Source organism: Rhincodon typus, chromosome 12 (genome assembly GCF_021869965.1).
Source record: "Rhincodon typus isolate 14 chromosome 12, sRhiTyp1.1, whole genome shotgun sequence".
Classification (NCBI taxonomy): domain Eukaryota; kingdom Metazoa; phylum Chordata; class Chondrichthyes; order Orectolobiformes; family Rhincodontidae; genus Rhincodon; species Rhincodon typus.
This window is the reverse complement of record NC_063343.1, coordinates 11158272-11183938: the sequence shown is the minus strand read 5'-3', so window position 1 is coordinate 11183938 and position 25667 is coordinate 11158272. Positions and strand designations below refer to the sequence as shown.

Genomic DNA, 25667 nt, shown 5'->3' with positions numbered 1-25667 from the left:
ACTGGACAGCCATGAGAGGTAATCTCTGCTAATTGAAGAGATTAAGAATGTACACATTACACTAAAAACATCATCGAATATCTGCACAGGGAGCATGCAGCTTAATGACTGGCAGTGAAGATTGAATTAGAGACTGAGAGTTTAGTCTTCTTTGGGACTCCGTGAAGATGCAATAAAATGTAACAATGTACAGGCGAAGGAAAAACTCTTGATCCCAGAATTCAGTAAGAGGATCCCCACCATTGTTCAAGTGATTTTCTCCCTAAATACCTTTTCAGCTCCCTTTTTGAAGCTACTGATATTGTCCCCTTAAATTCCATCAATCAATAGTGTACTTTAAACTTTTGTACAGTTAGTTAGTAAGAATGAGCGAGGTGGTGAGTTCCAAGACGCCCTGCCCATTATTAAAAGCTGAGAATGATTGTGATGAGGGAAATGTTGCAATCATGATCAACTTTTCACTGGTATCTCGGACATATGTTAGAGAGGAACGTTACCCAAATCAGTCGTGAGTTTGATGAGGGTCCCCTTGGGATTACATTTGTGAAGTCGGTGAGAGACTGTCAAAAAGGGAATTAAACTGGAGTTGCAGTTGTAGTCAAATCTGCTGGGTGTGCGCAATTTCTTCACTCAGATTCTGCATATTTTAGGTGAAAGACAGTGAAATGAAAATGTCCATTCATTACCTCTGTGAAAAGATTAATTTTTGGAACTTAACTGCACATTCTGTAAATGCAGGATGTTTCATTTCTGAGTATCCCCGAATTATTTCTCTCTCGCTGCAGCAGCCTGATTCCTGGTTACCAGAGGAGCAAACCATAAAGACTGAAAGCATTGGGACCTTTGTGTAACTACATTATATCAAATCTTTGCTTCTCTGCTCTTGTGGTTTATTGCTGCATCTGAAGCCCTTGATCCGATTACACACTTGTAATAACTCTTTCTATCCATTATTCTTCATTGTTCCACCCAATTGGCAGTGGATTTGGCAATTTTTCTGTCCTCTCACTTGAGTTTAAATGACTGTGAGTGTGAGAGAACTGGAGTCCTTTCACAATTTTATAACGAGTCAAACTCAGACATGCTCAGATACAATGTGAATTAAGAATTCTGGCATTAATCTTAGGTCATTCACAATGGCTGCTTTACAAGTGGGTTATTCAAAAGCTGGTAGCTTAGTGAAATCTAAGAAAACTTCTGGGTCCATTATTTTTAAGTTTTTTTTCATAGGTGGGGAGGGCCATTTAGCCCATTTTATGGCATTCACGGTTCCTAAATGATTACAGGATTTTTGTCTCTGCTCTTTCTGCAAGTTGAGGTCCCAAGTGTGAAGAATTTCTTGATTTCAATTCTCACATTACTATATGCCAGGTTTGAACTCCTGTCCCTCATTCTTTTCCTGTAGTTTAGTTTAAAATAATAAACAGAATAATTTTCTGTAATCTCTCAGCAATCTCATGCCATTATAAGATCATCTCTCAGGAGACTTTTTTTTCAGACTCTGAAGCTCAAATTTCTCATGTCTCGTTCAAACTCTGGGAATCAGTCTTGTGTCACCTCATTGCACAGCCTTGAGTACTTGAATGTGATCATGACCAGAACTGCACCCAGTATTTAAGATGTGGTCTGACCGGAACATTGGCCAGTTTCATTGTTACCTGCTCTGACTTGTGTTCTATCATTTTCACTATTGTCCCTACTTGGCTATGCCACACCTTGATTATTGTGTCCAATTCTAGCCATTGAGGTCCAGTTAATTGCATCATTATTATTTCTCTCGAGAAGTTGTATTTGTCAGGCAAAATGGCACTGCTCATTTACATCAACAGAAGAGCCACTTGTCGAGGTGTTGTTCTAACCCAGCCAGCAATTTCGGGTAGCTCATGCAAACATTCACACCTGGAATAACATCTTGTGGGTTACCAGTGACCAGAAACTGAACTGGACTAGCTTTATCAGTATTGTGGTTACAAGAGCAGGTCAGAGGCTAGGAATCCTGTAACAAGTAACTCATCTCCTGACTCCCCAAAACCTGACCACCATCTACAAAACATAAGTTAAGAGTGTGTTGGAATACTCCCTACTTGCCTGGATGGGTGCAGTTTCAACAACTCCCAAGAAGCTTGGGACCATCCAGGACAAAGCAACCCACCTGATTGGCACCACAAACATACACTTCTTTGACCACCAACAATATTTAGTAGCAGCAGTGTATACTATGTACAAGATGCACTGCAGCAACTTATCAAGGCTCCTTGGACAGCACCTCCCAAACCCATGGCCATTATCATCCAGAAGGACAAGAGCAATATATACATGGGAGCACCGCCACCTGCAAGTTCCCCTCCAAGCCACTCACCATCTTGACTTGGAAGTATTTCATAGTTACTTCAGTGTCGCTGCATCAGAATCCTGGACCTCCATGCCTAACAGGATTGTGAGTTAACTACAGCACATGGACTGCAGTGGTTCAAGAAGACAGCCTGCTCAAGGACATTTAGGAATGGGCAATAAATTCTGGCTCAGCTAGTGATGCCTAGGTCCCATGAATAAATATTTTAAAAGTATTACTGAGAAAAGACACATTTTGTCAAAATTTTCATCTTGCCCTCATCAGGACAAATTGCGAGAAAATTAAACTGTGAAACATTTATACCGAATGAGAGTAAAGTGATTGTTTGGCAAGTGGACTTGGTAGAGGCATTGCCATGGCGAATGTACCAAATAATGATGCTTGATGGTGAACTGTCTTGCTTTTATAATAATTTAAACAGACCAGTTGACTCTGATTAAGGCGTTAACCTGAGAACTGAACAAGAGAAAAGGTGTTGCCTGTTTTGTTTTTTGCAAAAGTATACTTTGTTCATAAATTATAAGTAAGTGGAAAAGGTCCAAAACTGTTCAGTCCAGCCTTTGCAGAAACTACAGTGGAATTTTGATATTCCTTATTAGAGCTTTAATTAGTTACAACAAGAAAGACATGTTCTAAGCATGAAAGGAAACTATTTACATTCGCAGTATCTCAGAATGTAACAGACCCTCATACTTTAGCAGAAATACCTTAGATGCTGGTGTTTCCCCACTGCACTTCGGCGGCAGCTGCCCCAAGCTTTAGTGTGTCTCTCGGCACGTAGACCTGGACCTGAGAATGTGCCAACTTACAAGACTTGGTTGAGGTCAACTAGAATACCAACAAGTTTCAGGCAGACGAAAGAGCACCTTTCGCTGAGTTGATGGTTCTCCAGGAGTTTTGATGTTTGTCTTTCGTGTGTTCCAGGGAACAGCCTTTAGAGCACTTAGTCCTGTATGTACGAAGCTGTTTGGGATAAACCTCAACGAAATCCACTGCACCTTTCCCCAGACCTACTTTGCAAAAGTTCCAGCAGGAGATGTGTGATGATCTCCTCACCACTGCAGCTGCTTCAAGGACAGTGTGCACTGGCAGAGAAAGTCTAGACATACATGAAATGTCTGACAGGTAGTGCCCTTCTCACCGCCAGTCAAATTACATCTTAGTGCTTGTTTGAAACTTCTGGTGATGAGGCATTCTGCCAAATGATTTTAATAATCTGTTCAGGGAACCACCTGATGGGATCAACCTTCTCCTTTTCCTGCACTGTCTCAAGAATGTTATGTGCTGACCGCTATCTGAAGGACTTGTGGCCAAAACTGTTTTCCTTTGCTTGTCTGTTGCATTGAGGTACACACAGTGTCTGTACATATTCTTGCTGTCCACAAAGAATGGCACATTTTATATTAATATATGTCACTTCAGCACACACAAATGTATCCTCCTGTGAGCCTGCCTGACTGTCATAAATGCTTGGCAGCTTAATAGGTGTTCACACCTCTGTAAAGTACAAAAGGCCTGTGAAGTCATTTTAGACAGTTCCACCAGCTTCAGTTGCTTCTGTTTTACATATCTCTTTCTTTGCCCTCTTGTTAACTCTGCATTCATTTAACTGTTCAGGTCATACTCAAGGCAGTGCTTAACCCTAATTCCAAAATCAATACTGCACCAGTGATATTCCTGTCCCCTTATCATTGACCTTGCCATTGTTCACACCAGCCATTCCTGTTGAAGTCTTTCCAAAACCAGTTTAATTCCAGATGATGCCCTACGGACATACTCAGACAACTCGATCTGTGATGTGCCCATATATGGAAAGAGCACAGGCTAATCCTGTAAAATCACACCTCATGGGCTGAATGCTGCAGCTCACTGGGTGACATTTAATGCCTTTCAGTGAATGTTCTGCATGGCTGTCACTATTCCCAGACAAACTGAGATCAGGCTAAAACAAAACCAAACATACCCTGATTTAACATACTAAAGCATTATTTTTACAGAGATTTCCCACTGTAACATTGGTAACAGCTGACAGAAGCTTCCTGGCTGTAATGTAAAATCAGTTGAGACTTCTTAACAGAATTAATTCACTTTTGAGCTTTGACATTGCTTCTGATTACAGTCTACTTGTTCTCTTCCTTGCTCCCTCTTTGTGTTGTCCTTTATTCCATTAGTAATAGTCAGCAGTTTCAGCTGCGCAGAAATCAGATAAGCAGTCAAGAACAAGAAAGGACAATTTGATCTATCCAAGCTCAACCGTCCACTGGCTGTCACTCCTAGGCAACAGTCCAATTCCACTTTCAACCCCTTTGTGCCTGTCTTTCTGATGCCGTGGAGATTATTAAAAGAACTGGGATTTTCATCCTGAGAGCAGAAGAGATGGGTGGCGGGCAGTGGGGGAGCGGTGTACTGGGTTTAGTAGAAATGTTCAAAATCATGAAAGACTTTGATTGAATTGATGAGGAGAAAATTCTTTCCATTGGCAGATGAATTGGCCAGACAGATTTTAGATAAATGGTAAAAGTCAGTTGACGAGAACTTATTTTACTCCGAGATTGGTTCCGATCTAGAATTCACTGCTGGTGGAAGCAGATTTAATACTAACTTTTGATAAGAATTGGATAAATATTTGCTGGACAAGTATTGACTTGGCTAAAGGGCAAGAGCTAAGGAGTGAGATGAATTGATGGTATGCTCACAGGGTGAGCATAAACACTGTGGGGTGAACAGTCCCTTTGTGGCTAGATCATTCTTTGGTTCTATTCAGAAAAATCACCCTGTCTGGGTATAAAAGATTTAGTATTACAGATTTACTTTTTGTTAATAATTGTTGTGTTTCTGTTATCCCTGTGATGTAATGTTTCTAACTAAAGGCTGCAATTTTGTAAGTGCAAAGTTCTTCCTGCGTCATTGAACCCACTCAGCCATCTTCCATTACATTTTGAAGTCTTTGGATTTTCAGCCTATTTGGCTGCATTGTTGAGGTTGGAAGATGACAGGAATTGGATACATGGTGTAGATTTACCACTTTAGATGGAATCAGGAAGTTAAAGATTTGGACTTTGCCCAAGCTCCCACAGGATCATGAATGTGTAAAACAAAGATAATTCTCATTGATTTCATAGAATCCCTACAGTGTGAAAACAGGCCCTTCAGCCCAACAAATCCACACAACACTCGGAACATCCCACCCAGACCCATTCCCCAAACCCACCTATTCTACACATCCCTGAACACTGCGGGCAATTTAGTATAGCCAATCCACCTCGCCTGCACATCTTTGGAGGGAACCGGAGCATCCGGAGGAAACCCATGCAGACAAAGGGAGAATGTGCAAACTCCACACAGACAGTTGCCCAAGGAGGAATTGAACCCAGGCCCCTGGTGCTGTGAGGCAGCAGTGCTAACCACTTAATGAAAACCTATAAATTTGGAGCTTGATTGAAATCTGCAAAGCATCAGGTTAAAGGTTATAAAGATAATAGATAGTGAAACCCCTAGCCAAGATGACCCAATGTAGTTTAACACTGGTATCTACACATTGATATGGACGTTTGTTCAAATATGTTCTGTCAAAGGCAGAGGATAAATCCAATCTATTCAGTTATGCCTTATCAATCTACTGTCAATCGTTCTTTATTCTTTTCTCAGGATGTGGGCCTCGCTGGTAAAGACAAGATTTGTTGCCAGTCCCTCATTGCACTGAACTGAGTAGCTTCCTCAGTTGTTTCAGAGCGAAATTAAAAGTTAACAACATCATTGTGGGTCTGGAGTCACATGTAGGTCAGTCATGGTAAGGATGGCAGATTTCCTTCTGTAGAGTATTAATGAATCAAATGGGCTTCCACCTCAATCAATGAACATTTCATTGTCACCATTACTGAGACTGGAAATGTAGTCCAGATTTATTAATGGAATTAAAATTGCACGAGCATCCATGATTGGATTTGAACCTGTGTCCCCAGAGTTGGACCTTTGAATTATTAATCCAGTGACATTGCGACTTTGCCAACATCTCCCCCAATCATCAGCAAACTGATGCATTAGGTTGTCAACAGGGGACTGTTGCTCAGCAATAACCTGCTCACTGATGCTCAGGCTACTCAGCTTCTCATCTCATTACAACCTTGGCCCAGACATGGACAAAAGAGCTTAACTCCAGAACTGAACGGAGTGTGACAGCCCTGTACTAAGTTTGGCATCAAGAAATCCCAGCAAAACATGAGTGAATGGGAATCAGGGGAATCTAGAGTCATACCTAGCAAGAAAGAAAATGGTTGTTGTTGCTAGCCATCTCAGCCACGGGACATCACTGGAACAGTTCCTCAGTGTAGTGCCCTTTTATTTAAAGAAAGTGTTCATGGGATGCTTGTGTTGGTACCCAGTCCTAAATGCCCAGAGGGCAGCTGTGAGTCAGCTACATTGCCGTGAGTCTGGTTTCACGTATGGATCAGCCTAAGTAAGAGTGCCAGATTTCCAACCATGTTCAAGATTCTGTGGGAGCAGGGGAGAAGATTCCAATCTTTAGCTTTTTGATTCCATCCAAAACCAGCACTCTATCCATGCAATATCTTGATCCTTTTGTCTTCCAACATAAGTGTTCAAACAGAATTTGATCCAGATGCCATATAGGCTGCAAATGTTGTGGGAAATCAAACCCACCATGTGTTGATAAGTCTGCTGGGTTTTTCTTTCCCTGCAGTCATAGAGTTTAGAATGATAGTCCTCTCAGTCTAATTCTTCAAGATTTTATTACCTTCTAGACCTAAGTTTAGAATTAACAGCATTAATTTCCAAATTTGTCCTGTTATGATTCATTATCAAAAATTAGTTTTTTATGGTAGTTTTTAGTGCAGGTGTCAATCTTTTGAGATCTTTTGCCCCATTCTCTGAATATATATTTTTAGGAGTCAGTGCAATTTTCAGGGGTAGCATGCTCAACTCAGAGTCAGAAAGTCCTGGGTTCAGATCCAGATACAGAAACTTATAGTCTGGACTGACATTGCATTGCAGTACTGGGGAAGTGCTGTACTGTGAGGGATGCTGCCTTTAATCAGATATAAACAGTATTAGGTTATGTCTCAAAGTCAGTACGCCTTTAAGAAACAAACTTATGAAATCACCATTACATCACAGAGTGAGAGCTGAGAGTATGAAGATCTCTGACTCCATTTTAGCTCTGCTCGCTTGAAGCATAACACTCAACTGGAAATACGCTCTCCTGTTGTCACCTAATAGCCTAATATTAGCCCACATGCTTATATGAATCATAGTATGCTAGAATCCATACAGTGCAGAAAGAGGCCATTCAGCCTAACGTGTCTGCGCTGGCCCTCCAAGGTATATCCCACTCAGACCGACCCATCCACTCTATCTCCGTAACCTCACATTTACCGTGGTTAATCCACCTAGCTGAGGAATGCACTGTTTACATACAATAATTGGTTGTAATAAATGTATGTTGGATTCTTCAAAAACCATAATATCCATGCCTAGTTCCTTTTTATTTAAATATTTCAGAATCAACCTGCTCAGACGTGTTATCACACATGTCTGGAATAGGTGGCAATTGAACACAGGTTTCCTAACTCAGAAGTCTTATATTATGTGAGGTAAGATGAACATTGGCTGCATCTCCTTCAGAAATTGAGAATGGTCCCGACCCAAAACGTCAGCTTTCCTGTTCCTCTGATGCTGCCTGGCTTGCTGTGTTCCTCCACCTCCACACTTTGTTAAGGGAGTTTTTCTGGTGTCCCGATCAATGTTTGTTCTTCAACCAACATTAATAAAACAGATTACCTGATCATGTTGTGCTGTTTGCAGGAATTTGCTGTTTCCAATATCACAACAGTGACCATGTCTCAAAAATACTGTGTTGCTTGAAACACGCTTTTGGCCTTAGTTTGTAATGGTGCGATATAAATGCTAGTCATTTATTTTGAAAGTGTGACTCTCTGCCACTTTTTAAGATTGTAGGTTCCTTTTTTCTTACTCTAGTGGCTGACAGACACAGGCCTGTAGCTGTATGGATGTAGCTACCTGTAGGATTTTCTGCTTGGTCCTGCACACCATTGTCACCTTCAAGGTCTTCTGGATGTTGGCAGCCAAATAGACCCTAAGACCCTGAGATCACCTGAGAAGGACAAAGAAGGAGTTGCCCGGTCCGTGTTGTCATACCTGTGTAATTATTCTCCTTTTAAAAATACATACTATAATGTATCTTTTTGATATGGACATAAAATCTTGCAAGATGGCTTCCGGAAGTCTCATGACTGCTTTTGTTGACTTGAAGCCAAATAATGTACAAACTGTTGAGTTATCACAGCAAACTTATCTATCACAATGGAAGACATTTAGAATTTGATTAATCCGAGGATAAAACAATGAGTCTTTCTTAAGCTCTGAGAATTCAAAGCTTCTAAACAAGAGGAAATTAGAAGGATAACAGGGAATTCCAAACTAATGAACTGTTCCTGGTGGATCAGTGATTCATCAATGTATAGTATGGTATATACTACATAATATAGTAGCCATTATAAGTTGATCAAGGCAGTCTTAGACATCATATTGGCCAGAACTCCTCAGGAATAACTTTGAGAATATCCAGAAAGAGAGTGCTTAGCCAAACAAAAACACAAGGAAAAGAGCTTTCAGAAATCAACTGCTGATCTGCTGAAAGAGTTTAGGCAATCTGTATGTTCTGTCATCGCAGAACCAGTGAGGAGCATGAAACCTTCATTCTTTCCCCCAAAGCCTGCTCTATCTACTGAGTTCGCCCAGACAACCAAACTCCAATTACTCAACTTCATAGGTCCTCATCGTAGCTAAATTCTGAGTCATGTTTTCAACCACCATGTCAGAAATAGAATTCTTCGTGCAAACCAAGCCTCCAATGATAATAGACTGATATTACTTCCATCTTTAGAAGTATATTTTATCTGTACCTACTTTCAAATTTTGTAGCTGTGGTTTTTTCTAGCTAACACTTCGTCAGTTTTACTGAAATAGCAGTAATTTTGTATTAAAAGAACCTTTATCCAGTTTGGGACTAATGCTTTGCTGCTTATTATCTTTAAATGGTGACACTTGTAGAAGTGAAAAGGGGAAAAACAATCTATATGATTGAGCCATTCCCAGACTATTCTACAGACATCCATTGACTTTCCAGGCTTCAGAGGACTGGGATATGTAGAAGTATCTTGAGGTGTCCGGCATTGCCACACGATGTTATCCATCATTCCCTTACAAAATTAGTTAGGATTTAAGGGATTCTTCCACTTTTCTGAGCTTTGAGCACTGGTTAAATCAGCAGGAATAACCCAAGGAAATCTGCTCCTGTTCAGTGAGGAATAAAGGGCTGAGACATTGAGGAAATGCCTCACCATGACCTCTGTTAAGGACACGTCCTTGACTACCTATTTGAACATTTTTGACTGCTTTTGGCAATATGTTCCAAAAGGACTGTGTTAGTTTTCACATGTACAATGGCAACTCCCAGCTTTAACTCACCACCGCTCTTGACTTTCTACTGGTGTTAATTTGTCAGATTGCTTATTTGACATTTAATATTGGATGAGCAGAAATATCTTCCAATTACAATTTGGGAAACCGTCGTATCAGTCTTAATCTCCACTCCCTAACTATTGACTCTCAACCAGATTATTCAAGACTTTGGTGTCATATTCAATATCCTCTGAACTTCCACTCATATCCAGAACATCACTGAGTCCATCTATTTCTATCTCTGTAACTGATACCCAACTTGGCCCCTGTCTCAGCCCATCTCCCAGTAAACCTCTAATTCATCCCTTTGTTACATCTGGACTGGACTAGACTATTTCAACACACTCCTGGCTGGCTTTCCACATGTTGCCCTCTGTAAACTTGAGATCTGATGTTTTTACATACTCCAAATCATGTTCACTAATTGCCTTGTTCTCTCGAAGCTACATTGTGCTGGTCAAGCCACATCTGAGTTTAAGAATTCTCATTCTTGCTTTCAATTCCCTCCATGGCCTTGGCAATCTCCTCTTTGTTCTCCTCCAGCACTATAGATATCCAGGGTATTTTTTTTCATTATTCTATCTCATGTGCATTGTGACTTCAATTGCTCTGCCATTGGTGATCGAGTCTTCAGATACCTGGGCCTCAAGCGCTGGAACTTTCTCCCTCAATCTCTCTGATTTCTACCTCACTTTCTTTCTTTTAACAAACTTCTTAGAACCTGCTTCTTTAACAAAGCTTTTGGCCTTATCGGGGTCGGTATGTAATTTTGCTGTATGATGCTCCAGTGAAGCACTTTGGTGCAGTTCTATTCAAATCGATTAAAGGCACTATAAAATTCTAAACTAAAGTAACTTTAGAGTCTGATTCCCTCCTTGCATGTTTTTCACCCACCTCCACATCCGGTCCTGTTATAACATGGCCTGCTTTTAGCACACTTCCCCCATTCCCACGTACTCCAAGGCCCATTATCACATTTTATGGGTTGCTTTCAGCACAGCTCACCCATTTTCTCACTCTTGGCTATTAGTAACACTTACTCAGCTTTTCTTCTGTCCTGGCCTGCTATCCATAATGCCCTTGTTTACCTACCCCTTTCACATCTGTCTCTGGGCTCCATTGCCATCTACTGGGTGACTGCTTTGCAGAACACCTCTGGCCTGTGTGCAAGCATAACCCTGACCTTCCCATAGCTGGTCATTTTAACACAGCATCCTGCTCTGTTCTCAGTATGGTGCAAATTGGAGGAATAACACTTCATCTTCAGACTAGGCACTTTTTGACCTTCTGAACTTAATATTGAGTTCAACACCTTCAGATTGTGAAATCACTTCCATTTCTTCCCTTCTTTTTAGCTTTTCTTGTTGCATTCTCTGTCACCATGTCTCCCCTCCCTCCATCCCAGTTGGACCATTTTTTCTTTCCAGTTTGGCCACACCATTGTTCTGCTATTCTGACATTCCGATCACTTAATCCGCACTATCAGCACCCTTTCTCCCCCAACACTCCATCCCCACACTATTGTACAAGTGCTGAACCCTCCACACTTCACGTCAACTAAGATGAAGAGTCATCTCGACTCCAAAGATGAGCTTGCTCTCTCTCCACAGCTGCTGCCTAACCTGCTGAGATTTCCAGCATTTTTGTTTTCCATCTCCATCTATCTGCTCACCTCTCCTCCCCGAACCCTCACTTTAGCTTCGGCATAAGTGCCACCATTTTCAAGCCACTAAAAGTTCTGTTGAAGAGTCACCGGACTCGAAATGTAAACTTTGCTTTCTTACCACAGATGGTGCCAGACCTGTTGAGTTTCTCCAACAATTTCTGTTTTTGTCTATCAAATTCTAAATTGCTGTTACAAATACAGGGAGAGGGCAAATAGAGTAAGGGATGGAAATTCCAGAACTTAAGGCACAGGCTGCAGAAGGCAGGTGGAGCGATGGAAATAGAGATGCAGAAGAGGCCTGAATTGGAGGAACACAGCAATTGCAGAGAGTCACAAGGAGGTGAGAAATGTAAGCTGGAGTAGGATGTTTGGACCCTCAAGTTTTATCCACCAGTCAGCAATGTTTTGGCAGCTCATCTAACCTGGCTCCACCTGCCCACGTTATTCCGATATCCCCTAATTTCCTGGGATGGCAGAGGTTGCTGAGTTACAAGGTTCAAACCACAAGGATAAGAGCATTGAATTTTAGCTGTTCCTGGACCAGGAACTGGCATAGCTTGGTGAGAAGCAGGTTACAATTCTGCAGCGCGTTGAAACTTGAAATGTGTTTATCCCTCAGGAAAGTTATAGATGGAAAAAAAGGAATCAATCATTTTGAAGCTTTCTGAATGTGTTTTGTTGAAACCCAAGGCCAGTGCTGAATACAGTGTTGTAGCTGCAGTATATAAATTGGTTTCAGCTTTAATGTATCTGCTATCTAATTTCTTGGGGGCTTACTGCACTGGAGTGTGCTGATGTAATTACGACAGCTAACTCGCCTGAGTGATGATATCCTGTTTGCCGTGTTATAACGGGAGGTGAATGTCTCTTATCACGAGCCGGCACATTTGAACGTGAAGATGGGATTTGACCCCTGGCATCTGTCAAAAGCAGTCAGGAAACAAATCACATTTGCATTTAAATGTCCAACCTGTTGCAAATTCAGTGTGTGTTGGAATCTGGATTCCTATGTGCAGCCCAAGATTTGGCTAAATCCTAAACAAGTGTGCACTTTATTTTGACCTACCTGAGGCTTTCTCCTTTGGCCTGATATCCCACCAAGACCTAATTTCAGCCTCATTGTGTATTGCTGACTTGTACATAAGGTTGTTGCACCTCAGAAGGTTGTGCTGATATTCAGGTACCCGGGGGCTACATTGGATGATCTGATTCGATCTTCAGCTGATGTGCACAGTTCTTTTCCAGCAGGGACCAATATTTGCTGTCAAAATCCCAGGTCCCTGAAATACATTTACGAACTGTGCAGTTGGATATTGCAGGATGTCTGTACGTATCACAGCATGTTTTGTTCAAATTATTCTCTGAAATGGCGCAATGGCTGAATGTAGGTCATAGGATCGGAGGTCATCTGAGCAGCTTAGCTGCTCTCCATAAGACTGGGAGTTGTATAATTGGCCACAGTACCCTGGAGGGCACGTTGAACATTGACAATGATACTCTCTGCAGTCAAATAGCATACCGAGATTGCACTTGGGCCAATTATCAGGGAGCTGCCAGCTATCACACGGAAAGCTGTAAAAGTGACTCAGTTAATTTTAAATTGCTGAACATCTGAAACAAATGCAAAGGGTGCTGGAAAAATTCAGCAATTTGGCAACATCTGTGGAGAGAGAAACATCGAGTTAACATTTCAGGTCCATGATGTTTTACCAATACTTTGCTTTCGTGTAAAGGAGCTGATAATGGGTAAAATATGGAAACTAAATATGGATCCAGAGAAACTGCAAATATTTTGCAGGATGTGCAAGAAAGAAAAAATAATTATAAGATATATAATCGCTGAACTCAATGCTGATGCTAGGAGCTCGTAAGCTGTCAAATGGAAAGAGGAGCCGCTGTTCCTGAGGTCAGGAGTGTCATTGACAAATTGTTTACAGCTACAAGCCCAAAAATAATGTCTGTGCAGTAATTGGATGATGGTGTTTGGAGCCGAGGCTGGCCAGCTGCTTACTTGTATCTTCAGGTCCAGCTCTAGCCCTTGGTCTCAGCTGTGCAAACCTAGCTAGGTTACAGAGCTTCACTTCACTTCCACTCTTGCTGCCTGTTACCACTCAGCTGCAAGCTAAACCTCAAGCCACATTTCCTGCTTTTGACATTACCCAGTAATTTAACTGACTGGCAGCTTGAGTCTCCACTGAAAAGAAAAACCAAGAAAATCCGGAGGGGAGATGTAGTAGAAAGACACCAGGGATGAGGGGCTTCGATTACCTGGAGAGACTGGGAGTGTACTCTTTTGAAAATTGAATGGTTTTGATTGAACTGCTAGGAAGAAACTGACAGGGAAGTGCCAACCAAATGTCACCGATTTAAAGATAATTAGAGAAAGGAGCAAGACCAAGGTGCAAAGAAAAATCTTATGCAGTGAGTTGTTTTGATCTGGAATAGACTGCTTGATAGGGTGTGAAACCAGATTCAGCAGTAATTTGAAAAGGGGAATTGGTTATCTGTTTGAAAAGGAGAAACTTTGTAGGGCCGTGGGAAAGAGTAAGGTAGTGGGACAAATTGGATATATCTTTGATAAAGCTAGCATAGGCACAATGTGCAGAATGGCCTTCCCCTTGCAGTGCTGTATCATTTTACAATTAAGCTGATTTGCAGCTATCTGCAGCTCAATCCCATCAACCCAGTCAAGTTGAAGTAAGCTCACATTTTTGTCGAATACTCTACTCTCCCTCACCATCTGCTGTTTCCACTGTCAGAACACAGAAATGATTTTCGGTTCAGGTTGACAAATATCATGAGGCCATCTGGTTACGGACATGTGTATAGAATTCATCCTGTCCAATAGGAACAGCATAAATATCTGCTCCACTGACCTTGCAAATGGAGCCAGTTGGCTAAGAGCTATGGTCAGCACCTCCCAATTAAAGTCCCTGGCACAGAACTCTCCCTTGGGATAGGGACAATGTTGGACATTACATCTGCTGCTATTCTCTCTTTGTGACTATCAGATTTAAAATAGAAGGACATGCTCAGGAGGCAGGAACCAAAAACAGAAGTAGGAGAGAGTTCGAGACAACAAGGTGCAGGGCTGGATGAACACAGCAGGCCAAGCAGCATCATAGGAGCAGAGAGGCTGACGTTTCGGGCCTAGACCCTTCATCAGAAAAGGGGGAGGGGAAGGGCGTTTTGAAATAAATAGGGAGAGAGTGGGAGGCGGATAGAGGAGAGGATAGGTGGAGAGGAAACAAACAGGTAGAGATCCCTTGAGGTTTGTCCGGAGGGAGGAGGGTAACTTCTTCAGGTTAGGCATCCTTAGAAGAGGCTTCGCAGTGGGGTTAAAATTGAATCAGAGATAGTAGGAACTGCAGATGCTGGAGAATCCGAGACAACAAGGTGCAGGGCTGGATGAACACAGCAGGCCAAGCAGCATCATAGGAGCAGAGAGGCTGACGTTTTGGGCCTAGACCCTTCATCAGAAAAGGGGGAGGGGAAGGGGGTTTTGAAGCTGATAATTTGCTGTGGGGAGAGATTTGCAGTTTGTTGGAGCCCTTGGTGAAATCCTTTTTGTGTAAACTGCTTTTCAACCACCAAAGTTTACTTCGGGTTTGAGGTGTATGTAGTTACTGCACAACAGTGTATTTTATGTGTTAGCTGTGCCATGGTACTCTGTCTATTGGGTCAGAAAGGCACAGCTTCAAGTCCCACCGTGGAGGTTGCAGGCCAGCTTTCAGATGAGACAATAAACTAAGGCTCCTTCTGCCATTGCAATCCGTAGCTAATTTGAAGAAGAGCAGGGCAGTTCTCCCCTGTGGCTTGATGAATATTTACCCTCCAACCAGTGTTTCTATAACAGGTTAACTAATTTTAATACATTGCTGCTTTTGCAAGCTTGCTCTGGACAAATTGGCTGCCATCTTTCCTACAACAGTGGCTACATTTCAAAAAATGTACTTTATTGGCTGTGAAGTTGTGGAGGGCTCTTTATAAACTTATGTTCTTTACTTTTTTGAGCTTTATATATAGTCATTTAAAAGTTTTTGTCTGTGCTTTTGTAATCTGCTAAATTAATCTGTTAAACAGTAATAATTACACTTTTAGAATCCAGCATTCACTTAGCTGAATTCTCAAACCCTAGGCACCATCATTAGGCCGGTGCTCACGGAAAGACCATTTGGCCCAGCGGGACTGTGCTGGCATTTTGTAAAAACTATTCAATTAGTCCAGTCCTCTGCTCTTTACGCATAGCCATGCAATTACGTTCCCTTTCCACTATTGATCCAGTTCCCTTTCAAACTATATTATTGAAGCTGCTTCCTCCATTCTTTCGGGCAGTGCATTCCGTAACAGCTATTAATCATCGTAACAATCTGTGACTTTTAGTTCTACAATGTTCCCGGGCTGTGGGTGTCACTGGCAAAGCCAGCATCGATTGTCCTTGCCTCATTCCCCTTGAGAATGTGTTGGTGAATTTAGCACCAGGGCCCTGCTTTAGATACAGTAAAGGACCTGCCTTATGAAGGGGAGTACTATAATCCGCAAACCCAAGGCCAACAAAATGAGGTGTTGATTGATTTGCTTCACAAATCCATTTTGCCAGATTTCAAATTGCAAGAATTAAGCATGTGTCACACAGAAATGTCACTTGATCAAGGCTTATAATTTCACGTCACGCCGCAGTCACAATTTGTTGGTGCTGACACCGTACTTCCAAAAACAGATGTCACCCTCATTCCGAATCTCAGTGATAAATCTGTCAGGAGCTCTTGATTGGTTTCTCCTGCAAAGTGTGATAACTCTCGTTTATGAGACACCGTAAAACAGCTGTTAATTCTCTCTAAAATTAGAAATGATTGTTCGCAGTGGCCAGGAGAAGTTCCCCTCCAAACCCCCCCCACCATCCTTTCCCTAAGCTTTCTGCCATCGACTTGAAGGCTGCTTCTCCTTAATAGCTTGGCTGTCTGTTCCCAGCCTGTTCTCTTTTTGCTTGTCATTAATTTTAAACCTAATGAGTTGTTGAAAGATTAGGACAATGCGCTGTATACATGTTGCAATCCATATACAAGGTGGTTATAATTGTTCTCATGGCACTAACTATTGGCAATTGCAACATTTATAATGTACATAAGAATGTGTTGTTTTTACATGGGAGGGAAGGCATTTATCAATGTCTAGCCCTATTTTCTTGAAGCTCAAGCTGAATGGGGGCAAGATTGTGAGATGAAGGATGGAAGAAGACCAAGCAACAAGAACTCAATCTTCTTTCTAAATTATGACAATTACTTGAAATCCTTAATCAAATTATTAAATGTCTACGTGACAATGTAGAGTGAAAGAGGAATGGATCTTTGATGCTTGGTTTTCATTTTCAATATTTCTTCTCAGACAGTTCATTGGACACTGACTGGCCTCAAAATGGTGTATCATTTTGATAAAAAGTTTGGATCCCATCTTTATGGTTTACTTGAACTGCACTAATCTGAATTTGGTTATAAACCCAATTCCATATAAATTATACTGTTTCTTTTCGGTGGGGAAAATCTTTCCCTCCTGTCAAACTCCCTCTGTTCGAGTCACAGCCTCATATAAAGGTTAGGGAATCCGACTGCACTCTGGTGCCTCACCCCAGTGACTGTACTTCATTTGTGGTCCAGGAGTGTACAAGCTGTCCAACCATGAAGACTGTTGGCAGCTGCTATCCTTCTCTACTATTTATCCAAACTGTCATCCTGGCAGAAGTCAGTGGATGATGAGAAATAGGGACCAAGGTTAAAATTAGGACACCCAACCCAGTGTCCCAAAATATTCATCATTCATAAAATTTGAAAAAATATATTCTAAAACATAATGAATTAACGATTACAGAAAATACAGTCAAATTCAACTTGACACCAAACCTGATGTTCCACGCTCGAGGTGCCTTGATACCATGATTATTGACAATATCAAAATCCCTGAGGAATTCAACAGTCTTCAGCCCCTCCCTCACCCAGTGCCACTGGGGCGAAGTGTCGATCCCCTATACAGCGCCAACAGAAATCAGAGAGCTCAGCAACACACTAGGGAACAGACAGGCATCTTCTTGCTCAATATAACTCCACTCTATCCCAAGTGGAACAGCTAATACCTAGGGCATTAGGTTGGTTAATGCTTTTTAAACTGTTCAAAATAGGTTTTAATTTTTAAATATATTTTGAAGATCTGGTTAACCCTTCTTGTTTAAAGTGTTCCATTTCATAAAACACAAGTTTTAGTTTTGAGGGGCTGAATTGAGTAAATGGTGGCAAACTGTTGCATTGACAGACAGACCTAGATTTAAGGTACTGGGCAAACAGGAATGTTTTAACTTGGTGGTAAGTTGTCATCATCTGGGATTCATCGCCTGAAAAAGTGGCAGAAGAAGATTCAGTGATAACTATCAAAAGGAAACAGAATATATACTTAAGAGGAAAAAAATAATTAAATGGCTGCGGAGAAAGACAGGGAGTGGGAGAAATTGGTAGCTAGAACTGATATGATAGGCAGAATAATACCTTCCAATTCTAATTTTGCATTGTCCCTTAAGACCAGAGTTGGAGGAAGAGAGTGTTACCGAGTGCCAGCTGTCAATCCCACGCTGAATCGCTGTTCAGTAATGTCCAATACAGGTTTGATGTGATGCTCCCTGTAGTCGAATAGCTTGCCCAAAAGTCACTATCTTAAGCTATTATATGAAGACAGACCATTCTGATTGAGGCCAGCACCCATGGAATTGCCTGATAGCAAATGTTGAGGAGGAGCAGGGGATGGGAAGAGACTTTAGGGAAAATGGATCTCTGTTACTGCCACCTCTAAATGTGTATTGATGCCCAGAGCACCTCTTAAACATAAACAGCAAGCACTATAATGTGTTGCCATAGAAACTAGGCCCTTGGAGCTGCAGCGCGCAGGCTTTAAAGGTAGATCCTTTAAGATCGAACTTTAAAAAAACAACGGTTCTCTGCTTATATTGCAGATATTTAAATACTGGAGTCTCGAGGGGGAAAAAAACATGCATTCTTAATTAAAATCTTTTAGCTGTCCATCGGTTATGCACAAATAAAAATAAAGCTTTGAATCAAATTGAATTCTTCAATGAGGGTAAGGTCAGAGATAGCTGCGTTGCACTATAACATTATGCTTATTGTGCAGGTGCTAAAAATGGAATATCCTTCTAATGAAGGACATTGTGTCTTATATCATTAAATATGATACATGAGGTGCATCTATTGCATTGTCTTATGATGGAAATAACACACCTTCACTCCATTTTCCTCTTCCTCCATTTCAGCTCCAGGAGTTAACAAATAGGCCAGTTGATACGAATAGTTAATTTTGTAAATATTTGTTGCATACATCACAGTGAGGGATGTCACTGCTTGTGTCATTTTACAGACATGTTCTAGCAGCAGCCCCAGCATTGTCCCAAAGCAGATATACCATGTAACACAAAGGTACCTCCGCACCCTGATCCAGCATTGTTCCAATTGTCAGGTGTCAGCCTAGGCTCAATGGCAGCACTCTCAGTTCTGAGAAGGTTGTGGATTCAAGTCACACTCCAGAGACCTGAGCACAAAATTCAGACTTACAATCTACCCTTATAGCACTGAAGGTGTGCTGCATTATTGATGGTTTCATCTTTTGCATGAGATATGAAACAAAGACTTTATCTGCTTCTGTGAGGAAATGGAAAAATATTCCCAATGTGAGATTCACGTATGTGGGTGCTCCCAATATTCTGGCCAATATCTATCCCCAAATCAGCATTAGTGAAACAGATCAACTGGTTATTACCTATATGCCCAAATCTTCTAAGTTAGAAGCTTACTGGATGCAAACTAGTTCCTTTTCTATTTGATTACATGCTGTGGTAGCCACTGCCTAGGTCAGGATTTATTCCCCATCGCTCATTGCCTGAAGAGGATGAGGTGAGCCACCACCTTGTGCTGCTGTAGTCCAAGGTGTAGATACACCACACTACTGTTCAGGAAAGAGTTCCAGGACTTTGACCCAGCAACACTGAAGGAACTTTGGGACGGCATGGTGGCTCGGTGGTTAGCACTGCTACCTCACAGTACCATGGAACCAGGTTGGATTCCACCCTTAGGCAACTGTCTGTGTGGGTTTCCTCTGGATGCTCCGATTTCCTCCCACAGTCTAAAGATGTGCAGGTTAACTGAATTGGCCATGCTAAATTGTCCATAGTGTCCAGGGATGCGCAGGCTTGGTGGATTAGCCATGAGAAATGCAGGGTAATGGGGATATGTTGGGGAGGGGCACCTGGGTGGGATGCCCTTCAGAGGGTTGGTGTGGATATGCTGGGTCAAATGGCCTACTTCTGCACTATTGGGATTCTATGATTATATGAAAATGGTGATCCAGTTCCATGCCAGGACTGAGAGTGGCTTGGAGAGGAATTTGCAAGTGGTGATTCTTTCTTGCATCCAAATGTCTTTCAAATGTTGTAATTGTACCCACCTTTACCACCTCCTCTGGCAGCTCGTTCCACCTACACACTACCCTCTGTGTGAAAATGTTGCCCCTCAGGTCCCTCTTAAATCTTGCCCTCTAGTTTTAGACTCCTCTACCCTGGGGAAAAGACCTTGGCTATTTACGTAATCTATGTCCCTGATGATTTTATAAACTTCTATAAGATTGTCCCTCAGCCTGCTATGTTACAGGGAAAGAAGTCCCAGCCCCTCCTTATAACTCAAATCTTCCGTCTCAATAACATTGTGTTTAGAGGGATATGGGTCAACTGCATGCAAATGGGACTAGTTCATCTTGGCAAACCGGATTGGAATGGATGAATTGGGCCAAAGGGCCTGCTTCCATGCTGTGCAACGATCTTAGGTGAGTTTCTGCAGTCTTGCAGATGGTACACAATGCTGTTAATGAGTGTCAATGCTGGAGGGAGTGGGTGTGGTGCCAGTAAAGTAGGCTGCTTTGTTCTGGAAAGTGTCCAGCTCCCCGAGTGTTGTTTGAGCTTCTCTCATCCAGGCAAGTGGGGAGTATTCCATCACACTCCTGATTTGTGCATTGTAGATGGTGGACAGGCTTTGGGGAGTCAGAAGGTGAGTTACTCACAGCTGGATTCCTAGCCTCTGAGGTGCTCTTGCAGCCACTGTATTTATATAGCTAGTACAGTTCAGTTTCTGGTCAATGGTAACTCCCTAGAATGTTAATAGTGGGGTTTTCAGCAATGGTAATGCCAATTAATGTCAGAAGGAGATGATTGGATTTGCTCTTATTGGAGATGGTCAATATCTGACATTTGTGTGGTACAAATGTTACTTGCCACCTATCAGCCCAAGCTTGAATATTACCCAGATTTTGCTGCATAAAGGCATGAACTGCTCTGTATCTGAGGAGGTGTAAATGTTGCTGAACATCATGTAAACATCTGCAAACATCCCCACTTTAGAGTTGTATGATGGAGAGAAGGTCATTAATGAAGCTGCTGAAGATGGTTGGGCCTAGGACGCTCTCCTGAAGATCTTCTGCAGTGGTTACTTGGAACTGAGATGACTGACTTCCAACAATCACAACCATCTTCCTTTGCGTCAGATATGACTCCACCCAATGGTGAGATTGCTCCTCCCCTCCAAAATTCCCATTGACTCCAGTTTTGCTAGGGCATCTAGCAAATAGTTGCTGCATTTACCTACAGTATGACAGCGACAACACTGAAAAGATTTTCATTGGCTATAAATCACTTTGGGATGTTATGAAATTGCTATATATATGCAAATTAATTTGTTATTCATTTCACACGAGTCAATTTTGTGCCATTTCTGGCAGAGATCACCAAATTGAGGAACAGTTTTATTCTGAGGTTCCATAATGTTGTGAAATTACTTGGGATTTCTCAACCTTGGTGTTTGAACACAGACAACTGATTAAAGCAGATCACCTGGCTGATCCTAAACGAGATCAAGTGGGACCCAATACATCTGATAGAGATTTTGTCCAATGTTTAAGCTTTAATCAAAATTGTAAATGTGAGAGTATCTATCCCAGGACACTGTCAACAGGGTCCCTCTCGAGGCATAATTTTGAATGACTTTTTCTCTTTCCCTGTCATCATTTGTGCCTAGTTTATTTTGTAGATTGAAGTATTGCACTCATCTTTTTAGGACATCACTTTTGATGACAACTTCAAATCACAACAGTTTTGCCACTTTGCATTCAAATGAATACTACCATCCACCACATTTGTTCATATGATCGCTCTCCCTTTATCAGTATTAAAAACAGCAACTTGTGTTTATCATAATGAAATATTCGAGAACACCTCTAAGGATCATAGTAGACAGAACTTGACAGGCGCATCACCTAAGAAAGTATTAGGATTGGTGATGATAAGCAAAGGAGTAGTCAACTTTGCCCGTTCCTCTTATGCAAACAACCATCTGTTTACTTCCAGGTGTTCGACAGTGTCTCCTTTTAAAGAAACAATTTGATTCACTGAAGGTGGAGACTGAGCCGTAGGGTAACTGCTTATTATTACAGGCATTTAGTGCTGACACTGAGCACTGTCAGGTTAGGTCAGTATTAGAATGAAACTTGCTGTGTCCTTTCTCAATATTGTGATCCAGTTTCAATCTCGGGAGAGGATCAATGTGCTGAGCCAGTGCATCCCTATTTACTGTGCCCTTTAGCTTCTGAGTGTGATTGTCAATTTATGGTTGAATTAAATAGAAAACAATTTGGATTCATATACCTTCCAGGAACTCAGGCCAACCTAAACTTGATATGGGAATGCAATTAGAACGCAAGAGTTCCCAAAAGCAGCAAATGATAATGACCAAATAATCCCTTTTCGGTTTTGTCGAGGGTTAAATATTGATTTGGATATTGATACTCCAGCCATCCTTCACAGTGGTGCTGGAGGATTTGTTGCACCCAGCTGAGCAGGCACCCTCTAGTATTGCAGCATTCCCCCAGTACTATGCTGGAACGTCAGTCTGGCTTCTGCACTTAAATCAGTGCAGTGAGCCCTACCAAGGCACTGCTGACATTCTTTGGGCGGAATGTTAATCAAGCCAAGCTTTTGAGGTATGAGAACTTTATAGGTAGCAGAGAAATAAGAATTTTATCCCATTGACCCCAGGTTATAGTTCCACTAATCGCATAGTTTGAGTGATAAATCAACATTAATAAGTAAATAAACAGAAGACTTTCAGAAAAAAAATTAGGAATGATCAGCCTCTGATGTGACAAATTGTAGAAAGTTTGCAGAGATACTGTAGACAGTTTTTGACTAATACCAATAAAGCATTCCCAGCTTAATATGCCATTCCATGAAATGCAACTGAACTTCACTTTCAAAAGAATTCCGAAGACGTTCCATTCATTTTAAGCACTGAGTGATCAGGCTGCCAGCCAACACCTAAAATAATGCATTGCTGATGAATGTTAGGTTTGGTGTCAACGCTTATGTTCTGAATACATCTCAGCCACAATTTTGATGCTCCTGTTATCATTTAGGTAAATGATCCATTTCATCCTTAACTTGAACCTTGCAGATGGTGAACTTTAAGGTCAGGAGATAATCTACCCTTCCCTGCTGTTGTTTTTGGCTTTATTTGAGCATCTGGTTATTGGATACTGGTGGTGATGCTATTGATTGTCATTGGCAGGTGATTGGGCCTTCTTGGTCAAAATTGTGATTGCTTTGGTACTTATATGATATGGCTCCCACATCAGTTTCTGCCTTGGTCCCAGGTCTCCCTGTAGCCTGGTTTCATAAGCAGAGGGGTTGTGAGTGGAACTAGACAGTGTAAAATTGGCAGTAAGCAGATTGGGAACACGTTGTCATGCTGAACTCTTGGAGCTGTGTAAAGGGTCTACAATATCCTTAACCATCTCCCAATGTGTCTGGTATGAAATCAGCCACTGGAGAATTCGCTTCTCCTTCCACATTGACCTCAGCTTCATTAAGTTTGTGGTATTCTGAAAAGTCACTTGCTGTTTCGATGCCAAGAGCATTTATTCTCATCTCTCATCCAGCATCTACTCACGTATCCAAGTCTGGATCTCGACTGTTTGGAGATCTGTATTTGAATGGTTCTGATGGAACTGAACTGAACATAAGACTCAGGTGGTCAGGTTATTGACAGGATGGTATGGGACCATTGAGGATTCTTTCCATTATTTTGCTAGTGATAGGGCAGGTTTGCTGTGCCCTGGTTAGGTTATTTTTCTGGTTAAGACATATGTGAGCAATCTTCTGCTGTGTCTCTCTGATGCTGGTGCTCTCCTGGAATAGCAACACATTCTGTTGTATAAGTCTTTGGCATCACACCCAGCATGTTGTCGCCTTCCATATCTTTCACAGTCTCTCCATGGAGAGCGATTTGAGTCAGTGGGTGGGAAGCAAACCTTGTAGTTTGACCCAAAGCTAATGGTTTGGACTTCCTCTTATTTAATTAGAAGAAATTAGTAGTGGCTAAATTAATAGCCTAGTACATGATACACTGGGCCAGAGGTCCAAAGAAACTGAGTGCAATGAAACTGAGTATCAGAAATGGTGTACGATAAACAGCCAAGCAGATACTGCCCACTTTTCAAACTGTCCAACTTACAGCCATGCTCAAGACAAATATCTATTCCATTGTCTTGAGAGGGACATGTGCTGGTCATACTTCCCACTGTTTCCCTGGGCAGACTGCTCTGTGATGGATCAGTTTGTGGAAATGTTCCATTGGCTACTTGGTTCTGCTGTGGACACTGAATCTTAGCATTTGAGCCACAAACATCAAATTAACAAGCTGTGAATGGTAAAAAAGGAAATTAATTTAAAAATGCACACATTCTATTAATATCCAGAAGAAACAAACACCCACACACTCTATGCAGTAACTGTCTCAGCTCTGTCTAACTAACGATTTTCTGGTGACTGGATTGCAGCAATAATTTAGTTGCTCCATAACTCTTGTATGCAGAATGCGTTTCAGTAGGTATATTGTAGTTCTTCAGTCAAGCTGTGCAGGTAAGTCTGCCAGGAGGTTATGGGCAGCGTGACAGTGAGGACTTTGTTAAAGAAAGAGGCAAAGAGCTAACAGCCCATGAGATAAAGGAAAGAAATAGATTAACTGGGAAGTGGTGATGAGTTAATGAGTTGAGGATTTTTGTTTGAAGAAATGGAAAATAGCAGTGCCGGGGACAGACTGAGTCAAAGCAAAAGCGGATAAATCTTGATGTCAGTACCAGGAGAATGTAGATGAAGGACTGTTATACGATGTGGCTTGTTCACAGATTGAAGGAAGAAGAGAAGTTCAAATCAATTGAAGTCTGAAGTTGCTGCTCATTCATGGGAGTGATTTAATGTACTGCATTATTCAGCCTTCTACAGTCTATTCAATTTTCAGGTCTCACCAACAAAGATGTCATTTGTTACCTAAGATAATTGGCTGGCCATTTCATACTTTATTAAGTGCTTGAATTTATACTGATATTATAACCTGTGGGGGTATTGGTGCGGGCCTCATGCTATTGCCACATCTACTTCGAGGAAGTTTCTGGAGAGAAGTCACTAGGGAGTTTTGAGGGGTGATACTGTCATACAGATTCTCCGGTACTTTGCCTGATTTATAGAATGCGAGAGCCACCTGGAAGTTTCCATGATAGTGCAAGAGCAAGAGGTCACGCTGCTGATCCACACAATTGTGCTGCATTTCTGAGCTGAAAAATATGGATACATTAATGCATGGCTGCAGTATCCACCGTTAGTGCAAAGGCCACGACACCACTTCACACTTTGAGCCTGCAGGGTGGTTGCCCAGTAATTTTCCCATTTCGAGGGAATTCGGAATAAGGGGGCATTTTTTTAAAAGTTAGAGCTTGGCTGTTCAGGGGCAATGTAAGGAATCCTCCACCTCACTCAAAGGGCAGTGTAAATCTGGAACAACTTTCCAAACAGCGACTGAGTCACAATTAGAAATGTTAAAACTGAAGTTGAATTTTCTTACTTGGATAAACATGTCGCAGATTACAGATCCAAAATGGTAGGTGGAGAAAACAGAGTACAGATCAGCTGTGAGCTAATTGAATAACAGAACAGATTGAAGGACTGAATCAGAGGCGGATACAACTGCACAGATTCTCCGGTCCGAGACAACAAGGTGC

General features: G+C 41.7%; 1 protein-coding gene across 5 annotated transcripts in view; it reads left to right on the top strand.

Moving 5' to 3' along the window:
* LOC109927921 (serine/threonine-protein phosphatase 2A 55 kDa regulatory subunit B beta isoform) overlaps positions 1-25667 on the top strand; it is a 501083-nt gene that overhangs the window by 402800 nt on the left and 72616 nt on the right. The gene's annotated exons all lie outside the window — the stretch shown is intronic.